The following is a 10,168-nucleotide window of genomic DNA, read 5'->3' on the forward strand; positions in this document are numbered from 1 at the left end:
TCAAGAAATAGCTGGAGTAACAAATCAGTTTGGCCTTGGAGTACAAAATGAAGCAGGGCAAAGGCTAATAGAGTTTTGCCAAGAGAACACACTGGTCATAGCAAACACCCTCTTCCAACAACACAAGAAACGGCTCGACACACGGACATCACCAAATAGTCAATACCAAAATCAGATTGACTATATTCTTTGCAGCCAAAGATGGAAAAGCTCTATACAGTCAGCAAAAACAAGACCAGGAGCTGACTGTGGCTCAGGTCAGGAGCTCCTTATTGCCAAATTCAGACTTAAATTGAAGAAAGTAGGGAAAACTACTAGGCCATTCAGGTATGACCTAAATCAAATTCCTTAAGATTATACAGTGGAAGTGACAAATAGATACAAGGGATTAGATCTGATAGACAGAGTGCCTGAAGAACTATGGACAGAGTTCATAACATTGTACAGGAGGCTGTACAAAACAATCCCCAAGAAAGAGAAATGCAAAAGGCAAAATGGTTGTCTGAGGAGACCTTACAAATAGCTGAGAAAAGAAGAGAAGCAAAAGGCAAAGGAGAAAAGGAAAGATATATCCATCTGAATGCAGACTTCCAAAAAATAGCAAGGAGACATAAGATAACCTTCCTAAGTGATCAATGCAAAGAAACAGAGGAAAACAATAGAATGGGAAAGATTAGAGATCTCTTTAAGAAAATTAGAGATTCCAAGGGAACACTTCATGCAAAGATGGGCACAATAAAGAACAAAAATGATATGGACCTAAAAGAAGCAGAAGATACTAAGAAAGGATGACAAGAATACACAGAAGAACTATACAAAAGAGATCTTCATGCCCAGATAACCATGATGGTGTTGTGGTCACTCACTTAGAGCCAGATATCCTGGAATGCAAAGTCAAGTGGGACTTAGGAACCATCACAACAAACAAAGCTAGTGGAGGTGAAGGAATTCCAGTTGAGCTATTTCAAATCCTAAAAGATGATGCGGTAAAACTGTTGCACTCAATATGCCAGCAAATTTGGAAAACTCAGCAGTGGCCACAGGACTAGAAAAGGTTAGCTTTCATTCTAATCCCAAAGAAAGGCAATGCCAAAGAATGCTCAAGCTATTGCACAATTGCACTCATCTCACACACTAGCAAAGTAATGCTCAAAATTCTCCAAGCCAGGCTTCACAGTACATGAACCATGAAATTCCAGATGTTCAAGCTGGGTTTAGAAAAGGCAGAGGAGCCAGAGATCAAATTGCCAACATCCACTGGATCATAGAAAAGCAAAAAAATTCCAGAAAACCATCTACTTCTGCTTCATTGACTATGACAAAGCCTTTGACTGTGTGGATCACAACAAACTGGAAAATTCTTCAAGAGATGGGAATACCAGATGACCTTACCTGCCTCCTGAGAAATCAGTATGCAGGTCAAGAAGCAACAGGTAGAACCGGATGTGGAACAACAGCCTGGTTCCAAATCAGGAAAGGAGTACATCAAGGCTGTATATTGTCACCCTGCTTATTTAACTTATATGCAGAGTACGTCATGTGAAATGACTGGCTGGATGAAACACAAGCCAGAATCAAGATTGCCAGGAGACATATCAATGACCTCAGATATGCAGATGAAACCACCGTTATAGTAGAAAGTGAAGAGGAACTAACGAGCCTCTTGATGAAAGTGAAAGAGGAGAGTGAAAAAGCTGGCTTAAAACTCAACATTCAGAAAACTAAGATCATGACATCCGGTCCCATCAACTGATGGCAATTAGATGGGGAAACAATGGAAACAGTGAGAGACTTTATTTTCTTGGGCTCCAAAATCACTGCAGATGGTGACTACAGCCATGAAATTAAAAGACGCTTGCTCCTTGGAAGGAAAGTTATGACCAACCTAGATAGCATATTAAAAAGCAGAGACATTACTTTGCCGACAAAGGTCTGTCTAGTCAAAGCTATGGTTTTTCCAGTAGTCATTATGGGTGTGAAAGCTGGACTATAAAGAAAGCTGAGCGCCAAAGAATTGATGCTTTTGAACTGTGGTGTTGGAGAAGACTCTGAGAGTCCCTTGGACTGCAAGGATATCAAACCAGTCAACGCTGAAGGAAATCAATCCTGAAGATTCATTGGAAGAATTGATGCTGAAGCTGAAGCTCCAATACTTTGGCCACCTGATGTGAAGAGTCAACTCATTAGAAAAAACCCTGATTCTGGGAAAGTTTGAAGGCAGGAGGAGAAAGAGATGACAGAGGACAAGATGGTTGGATGGCATCACTGACTTAATGGACATGAGTCTGAGCAAGCTCCGGGAGATGGTGAAGGACAGGGAACCCTGGCGTGCTGCAGTCCATGAGGTCGCAAAGAGTCAGACAGGACTGAGCGACTGAGCAACAACAACAACAACAAAAGGATCTTAACTTTTATATTCGTTTATTCCATTCCCAACGATATTGTCTTTGGTGAAGGACTTACTCCTAAATCAGGTACCTTGGGGGAATGGGGATGTTTTCAGAAATGCAAATACTCAGAAACCAAAAAAATAGAATAAAATTCCTTTGCATCTTTCTTATGAAATAACTGGAGAATGTGCTCCCCTAAAACAAAAGTACAACTCAAGATGAGTTGAAGGGTGCGTAACTGTGTGGTGGGTTAAGGGAAAGCAATGAGAATTTGGGTCCTACCTTCCACAGTAAGTTTACAAATAAATAGTCATTTACAAAACTGAAAAATCAAAGAAATAAAAATTAATTATCTTCTTTAGAGACATGGCAGAAAACATAAAAATAATCAGCTACGAAAGATGAAAGTGGTTACTTCTGAAGAGTGGGTCATAGAGGGAACACAGGGTATTGATATTTTTTCTTAACAAAACTTGCTGAATTACTTGACTCTTTAAATAAAGTACATATATAAAGCTTCATATTTGTCTGGCTTTTATAAAACATCTCCGGCTATTGAATTTTGTGGATTTTTGTGGACACATTTTTCACACTATACAAACACTGTCCCATTTGGGATTACACTAATATCTTTCAGTAATCCATCCCCTGAAGCAAGTCAACAGACACATAATTGTCTCATGAACAGATCTGAAGTTATGGTTGTAAATATTCACTTTGCCTGGCAGGGTAAATCCTGAGTAGATTCTGGAAAAGAGGTTTGCTAGTTTTGATTATGGATGAAAATAAAGTAAGCTATCTTTTCCTGATTTCTCAGTATTTCCAAAACAATGAAACAAAAAAGCATTTGAAGCAGACAGAATGGTGGGACTTATCAGTAAAAAGGTTTGTTCCCTTTAAGAATAAGAACCACCATTTCAAACTGAACACTGAGTTCATATACTTACAAATACCATAGCACACCACTATGTTTACCACATACACATATACACACACACACACACATAGGTTTACTTAAACATACATATGCTGGTAGTATGAATAACTTTTTAAACTTTTAATTTCTGTCCATAGAATTCTCCAGGCCAGAATACTGGAGTGGGCAGCCATGCCCTTCACAGGATCTTCCTAACCCAGAGTGATTGAACCCAGGTCTCCCACAGTGCAGATGGATTTTTTACCATCTGAGCCACCAGGGAAGACCTTGATATAATCACACATTTACTAAAAAGTTGCAAGTATAGTGTAAGAAACCCCATATACTCACCAGACTCACAAATTATTTATATTATGCACCATTTATCATTCTCTCTCTCACTCTGATATACATTTATTTGTTTGTATATGCTTGCCTGCATATATATTTACGTATATTCTTTCTGAACCATTTAAAATTAAGTTGTTACCAGGGAGAGAGGGCAATTGTGCCTTTACCCCAAAACACTTTTGAATTTTCAAGAACAAGAACATTCTCTTATGTAATCAGTACAATGACCCAAATCAGAAAATTTAACATTGTACTATACTGTTATTTACTCTGAAGTTCATATTCAAATTTCATCACTTGTCCAAATAATATTCTTCATAATATTCTTCATATTTACTTTTCCTTGTCTAGGATCCAACCCAAGATTCCATATTGTTTTTAGATGTTATGACTTGTTGGTCTCTTTTAATATGGCACAGTTCCTCAGTGATGAGAGTATATAACAGATATTTTGTAGGAAGTCATTCAAGTTGAATTTGTCTAATGTTTCACCATAATTAGAATCAGGTTATCTATTTAATAATAACACAGAGATGCTGTAGCTTTCTTAGTAAATTATATCAGGAGATACATGATGTCAAATTGTCCATTTCCTTCTCAGGGGATCTTCCCGACCCAGGGATTGAACCCAGTTCTCCTGCATTGCAGGCAGATTCTTTACCATCTGAGATACCAGGGAATCCCTAGTCAAATTGTCCAAACTTTTCTAAATAGCTTAGGTAGTGGCCATGAGATGTCTCCACTGTAAAGTTAATATTTTCCCCTATGTAAATATTAAGTAATTTGTGTGGAAATACTTCAATACTATGTAAATATTCTGTGTGTAATATTTTTACCCACTAGTTATAATGTCCACTAGTGGTATCCAACTTTACTGTTTCTTCTGTATTTTAGTTAGCATTCTATTGTAGGGCTTTCCTGATGGCTCAGACGGTAAAGAATCTGCCTGCAATGCAGGAGACCTGGGTTGGATCACTGGGTTGGGAAGATCCCCTGGAGAAGGTCATGGCAACCCACTCCAGTATTCTTGCCTGAAGAATCCAATGGACAGATTGGATTCATAGAATCTTATTTTATTCAATGGGCTATACTCCATTTCTATCATTTATTATAAGGCTCAAGTTGTCCTAAATTTAGATAATGATAGAAATTTCAATAAAATAATAAAATCTGGGTGATAGGTATGCTCACTGCTACTGTTATGTCATTGTTTGTAGGCCCTCTCAGCAGACAAAGCTAAAAAAATGTATATATCCATACATTAATAGACATACCTGATAACTACATAAATCCATTTAACTCACCCCTAAAAACATTTCCATTATCCCAAAAGTTTCTCTCATGTTCCTCCCCAGTCAATCCCAATCAATTCCCATTCCAATACCATCCAGGAGCAACCTCTGCCCTGATTTTTTTCATTATATATTAGTTTTGCCTGTCCTAGGAGAACATGAAAATGAATCACATATTATGTACTATTTTTGTTCTAGCTTCTTTCATTCAGTATAATATTTTTGAGATTCAAACAAGTTGATTAATGTATCAGCAGTTTGTTCCTTTTTGTTACTGAATAGTATTTCTTTACACATATCACAATTTCTTTTGCAGTGTTCACGTTAAAGGTCATGCACAGCTTTTGTTAAGTTAATTGATGTATTTTATGCTATTGTAAATAGAATTGTTTTCATTTAATTTTCTAATTGTATTTCCAATAGCATTGATTTGTAAATTTTGACTATCCTTTGATCTTGGAAGTATCAGATCTACGGATTGTATTATAGATGCTCAGATTTCCAACTTTTTCATTAACTGCGAAGATTAAGAGTTTTTTTTTTCTTCTCCTGCCTGTAATTGTTTTCTTTTTCTTGCATTAGTTAAGAGGTCCAACACAATATTGAATTAAAATAACGACAAAAGACATCTTTGCCTTGTTGCTGAACTTAGAAAAAAAAGAACTTAATATTTTACTATTTGTATAACGTTAGCTCGAAGTTTTTTGTAGCTGATCCTATTTGTCTACCTTCTTCCAGTAGAAAGTTAGATCATTGATTTTATTTAAGATTTTACTTTTAATTTCCAGAAGTACAGAAAAGTTGAAAGGATAATATAATTATTACCCAAATGCCCACCATCTAGAATCTACATGTATATTTTACTCTGCTTTCTTTATTACATATATATCAAAATATCCATCCCACTAGACATCCCTCTAGACAGTGTAGGAGGGTTCCCTTTTCACTCTGTCCGGCATTTATTGTTTGTAGATTTGCTTTTTTATGATGGCTATTCTGACTGCTGTGAGGTGATAACTCATTGTAGTTCTGATTTGTATTTGTTTAATAATTAGTGATGCTGATCATCTTTTCATGTGCCTCTTGGCCATCTGTGTGTCTTCTTTGGAGAAATGTCTCTTTAGGTCTTAGGTCTTCTGCACATTTTTTGATTGAGTTGCTTTCTTTTTGATATAGAGCTGCATGAGCTGTTTGTATATCTTAGAGATTAATCCCTTGTCAGCTGCTTCATTTGCAAATATTTTCTCCCATCCTGTGGGTTGTCTTTTCATTTTATTTATGTTTTCCTTTGCTGAGCAAAAGCTTTTAAGTTTAATTAGGTTCCATTTGGTTATTTTTGTTTTTATTTTCATTATTCTAGGAAGTGGATCAAGAAAGATATTGCTGGGACTTTCCTGGTAGTCCAGTGGCTGAGACTCTGTGCTCTCAATACAGAGGGCCAAGGTTTGATCCTTGGTCAGGGAACAAGATCCCACACGCTACAACTAAGAGTTCACATGCCCTAACTAAGGACCCCACAGGCCATACAAATATTGAAGTGCCCACATGCCACAACTGAGACGTGGTGAGCTGAAATAAATAAAAGTAATGTTTAAAAAGATATTGCTGCAATTTGTGTCAAAGAATGTTCTGCCTATGTTTTCTTCAAAGAGTCTTACAGTGACCAGCCTTACATTTAGGTCTTTGATCCATTTTTAGTTTATTTTTGTATATGATGTTAGAGAGGTTCTAATTTCATTCTTTTACATGTAGCTGTCCAGTTTTCCCAGCACCTCTTATTGAAGAGACTGTTGTATATTTTTTCCATTGTCTATTCTTGCCTCCTCTGTCATAGATTAGATGACCATAGGTGCATGGGTTTTTCTCTGGACTTTCTATCCTGTTTTCATGATCTATATTTCTGCTTTTGTGCCAGGAGAAGGCTGTTTTGATTACTACGATGTTGTAATATAGTCTGAAATCAGGAAGTCTCATTCTTCCAGCTCTGTTCTTTCTCAAGATTGCCTTGGCTGGTCTACCCTGGTGGTCCAGTGGTTAAGAATCCACCCACCAATGCAGGGGACATGGGTTTGATCTCTGCTCCAGGAAGATCCCATATGCCATGTGGCAACTAAACCTGTGCACCACCACTGCTGACCCGGTGCTCTAGAGCCTGCAAGGCACAACTACTGAGTCCACGTGCTGTAACTACTGAAACCCGTATGCCTAGAGTCCATGCTCTGCAACTAGAGAAGCCACCACAAGAAGCCCACGTACCACAGTGAAGAGTAGGCCCTGCTCGCTGCAACTAAGAAAGTCTGAGAGCAGCAACAAAGACCCAGCAGAGCCAGAAATGAATAAATTAATCTTTTTTAAAAATTGCTTTCGCTATTCAGGGTCTTTTGTGTTTCTATACAAATTTAATTTTTTTGTTATAATTCTGTGAAAAATACCATTGGTAATTAGATAAGGATGGTTTTGAATCTCTGGATTGCCTTGGGCAGTATAGTCATTTTGATAATATTGATTTTTTCCATCCAAGAACATGGTATATCTTTACATCTGTTTGTGTCATCTTCAGTTTCTTTTGTCATTATCTTATAGTTTTCAGAGTACTGGTCTTTTGTCCCCTTAGATAAGTTTATTCCTAGGTATTATATTCTTTTTGATGCCATGGTAGGTGGAATTGTTTCCTTAATTTTTCTTTCTGATTTTTCACTGTTAGTGTATAGGCATGCAGGAGATTCCTCCTGTGTATTAACTGCAACTTTTCCAGTTACAACTTTCAGTTCAGTTCAGTTGCTCAGTCGTGTCTGACTCTTTGTGACCCCATGGACTGAAGCATGCCAGACCTCCCTGTCCATCACCAACTCCTGGAGTTTACCCAAACTCATGTCCGTTGAGTTGGTGATGCCATCCAACCATCTCATCCTCTGTCATCCCCTTCTCCTCCTGCCTTCAATCTTTCCCAGCATCAGGGTCTTTTCAAATAAGTCAGCTCTTCGCATCAGGTGGCCAAAGTATTGGAGTTTCAGCTTCAGCATCAGTCCTCCCAGTGTATATTCAAGACTGATTTCCTTTAGGATTGACTGATTGGACCTCCTTGCAATACAAGGGACTCTCAAGAGGCTTCTCCAACTCCACAGCTCAAAAGCATCAATTCTTCGGTGCTCAACTTTCTTTATAGTCCAACTCTCACACCCATAATGACTACTGGAAAAACCATAGCTTTGACTAGACAGACCTCTGTCAGTAAAGTAATGTCTCTGCTTTTTAATATGCTGTCTAGATTTGTCATAGCTTTTCTTCCAAGGAGCAAGCGTCTTTTAATTTCATGGCTGTAGTCACCATCTGCAGTGATTTTGGAGCCCTAGAAAATAAAGTCTCTCACTGTTTCCATTGTTTCCCCATCTAATTGCCATGAAGTAATGGGACCAGATGCCATGATCTTAGTTTTCTGAATGTTGAGCTTTAAGCCAACTTTTTCACTCTCCTCTTTCACTTTCATCAAGAGGCTCTTTAGTTCCTCTTCACTTTCTACTATAACGGTGGTGTCATCTGCATATCTGAGGTTATTACTATTTCCAGCTTGTGCTTCATCCAGCCTGCCATTTCACATGATGTACTCTGCATGTAAGTTAAATAAGCAGGGTGACAATATACAGCCTTGATTAGTGTGTATAATCCTTTTAATGTGCTGTTGAGATTCTGTTTGCTAGTATTTTTTTGAGGTTTTTGCATCTATGTACATCAGTGATATTATATCTTTTATTTTAAATGTTTCTCATAGATGCATATAATCTTTCGGTTTAAGCAGTCTTTGGCTTTTGGACTTCTTAGGTGGCACAGTGGTAAAGAATTCACCTGCCAATGCAGGAGATGCAAGAGATGTGGGTTCCATCCCTGGGTTGGGAAGATCCCTGGAAGTAGGAAATGGCAACCCACTCCAGTATTTTTGCCTGGAAAATTCCATGGACAGAGGAACCTGGCAGGCTACAGTCCATGGAGTTGCAAGCAGTCAGACACGACTGAGTACAATCTTTGCCTTTTAACACATTACTGACCAGAGATGTATTAATACATCTTTTGTTACCCGAACATTACTGACCAAATATTCACTTATGTATTATTGACCAAATTTCATTATGTCATTATTGACCAAATATTCACTTATGTAACAAATCACTGGTCACAGGCTTTAGTTTCTGCAAAACCCCCCTGGTCAATAATGTGTCAATACAAGTGTTTAGTCATTACATATAATAGAATAATTCATATCATTGGGTTTAAGTCTATTGTTTTGATATTTTCTATCTGTCTCATCTGTTCTTTGTCCTTTTGTTTCCTCTTTTCCTATCTTCTTTTGTCTTGAGTATTTTTACATTCTATTTTATCCTTTATATTGGCTTATTAATTATATCTCTGTTCTGAATTTTGCATTTTTAATTTATCTCAATCTATCTTCAAATAGTATTAATATTTTATCTATTATTAATACTAATATTAGTAATATTTGTTGGCATAAGAAATTCCTATTTTTACACGATCTCCTTCAAAGTGCTATCTACTTGATAGCAGGTAGAATTGCTTATCAACAAAATAGTCCTTTGATTTCTTTCTATTTGAACCCATCCAAAGACCCATAGTGCAAAATTCTCTTTAATACCAATTATTTTGCCATCAATAGTACTAGTCTGTATAACCTGGCATTTTCACAATCGTAATCAAACTAAGAGACAAAGAGAAGATTTGTGCTGAGGAATGTGTGTTATTCACAGCAAATGTCAGAGTTCAAAGTCGTGTATGCAGATGTACTAATTGAACTAAGAACTTCATAACAGTTCAGAGCTTTAACTGTGCTAACCTTCTAGGATCAGAAACATTTACAAAAGATTGTCATCTTCTAAGGGTTATGTAGTAATTTCTCTGATTTATGTTCCAGAGTTGTTATCATCTGGATATTCCTGTTAATCAGGAAGGTAGAAATTTTCATTTAATTGTGATACGGAATTCATTAATCATTTGCTATCATCTTAATCAAGAGGAACAAATATTTTAATCAACATTCATTTAAAGCCTCCAGTGAACCAGATGCTGTTTAAAAGAAAAACAATACACTGATAGAGTTCAGAGGGCTCCCTGCTCCTTCGTGTGCTTACAAAGTTACTGACTGTACTCTGAAGGCTTTCAATGGTGAAGGACAAGTACTAGGTGCTCTTCTTAGTGTGTTAACTGAGAGC

The sequence above is a fragment of the Dama dama genome, chromosome 12 (genome assembly GCF_033118175.1).
Source record: "Dama dama isolate Ldn47 chromosome 12, ASM3311817v1, whole genome shotgun sequence".
In the NCBI taxonomy this organism is placed as follows: domain Eukaryota; kingdom Metazoa; phylum Chordata; class Mammalia; order Artiodactyla; family Cervidae; genus Dama; species Dama dama.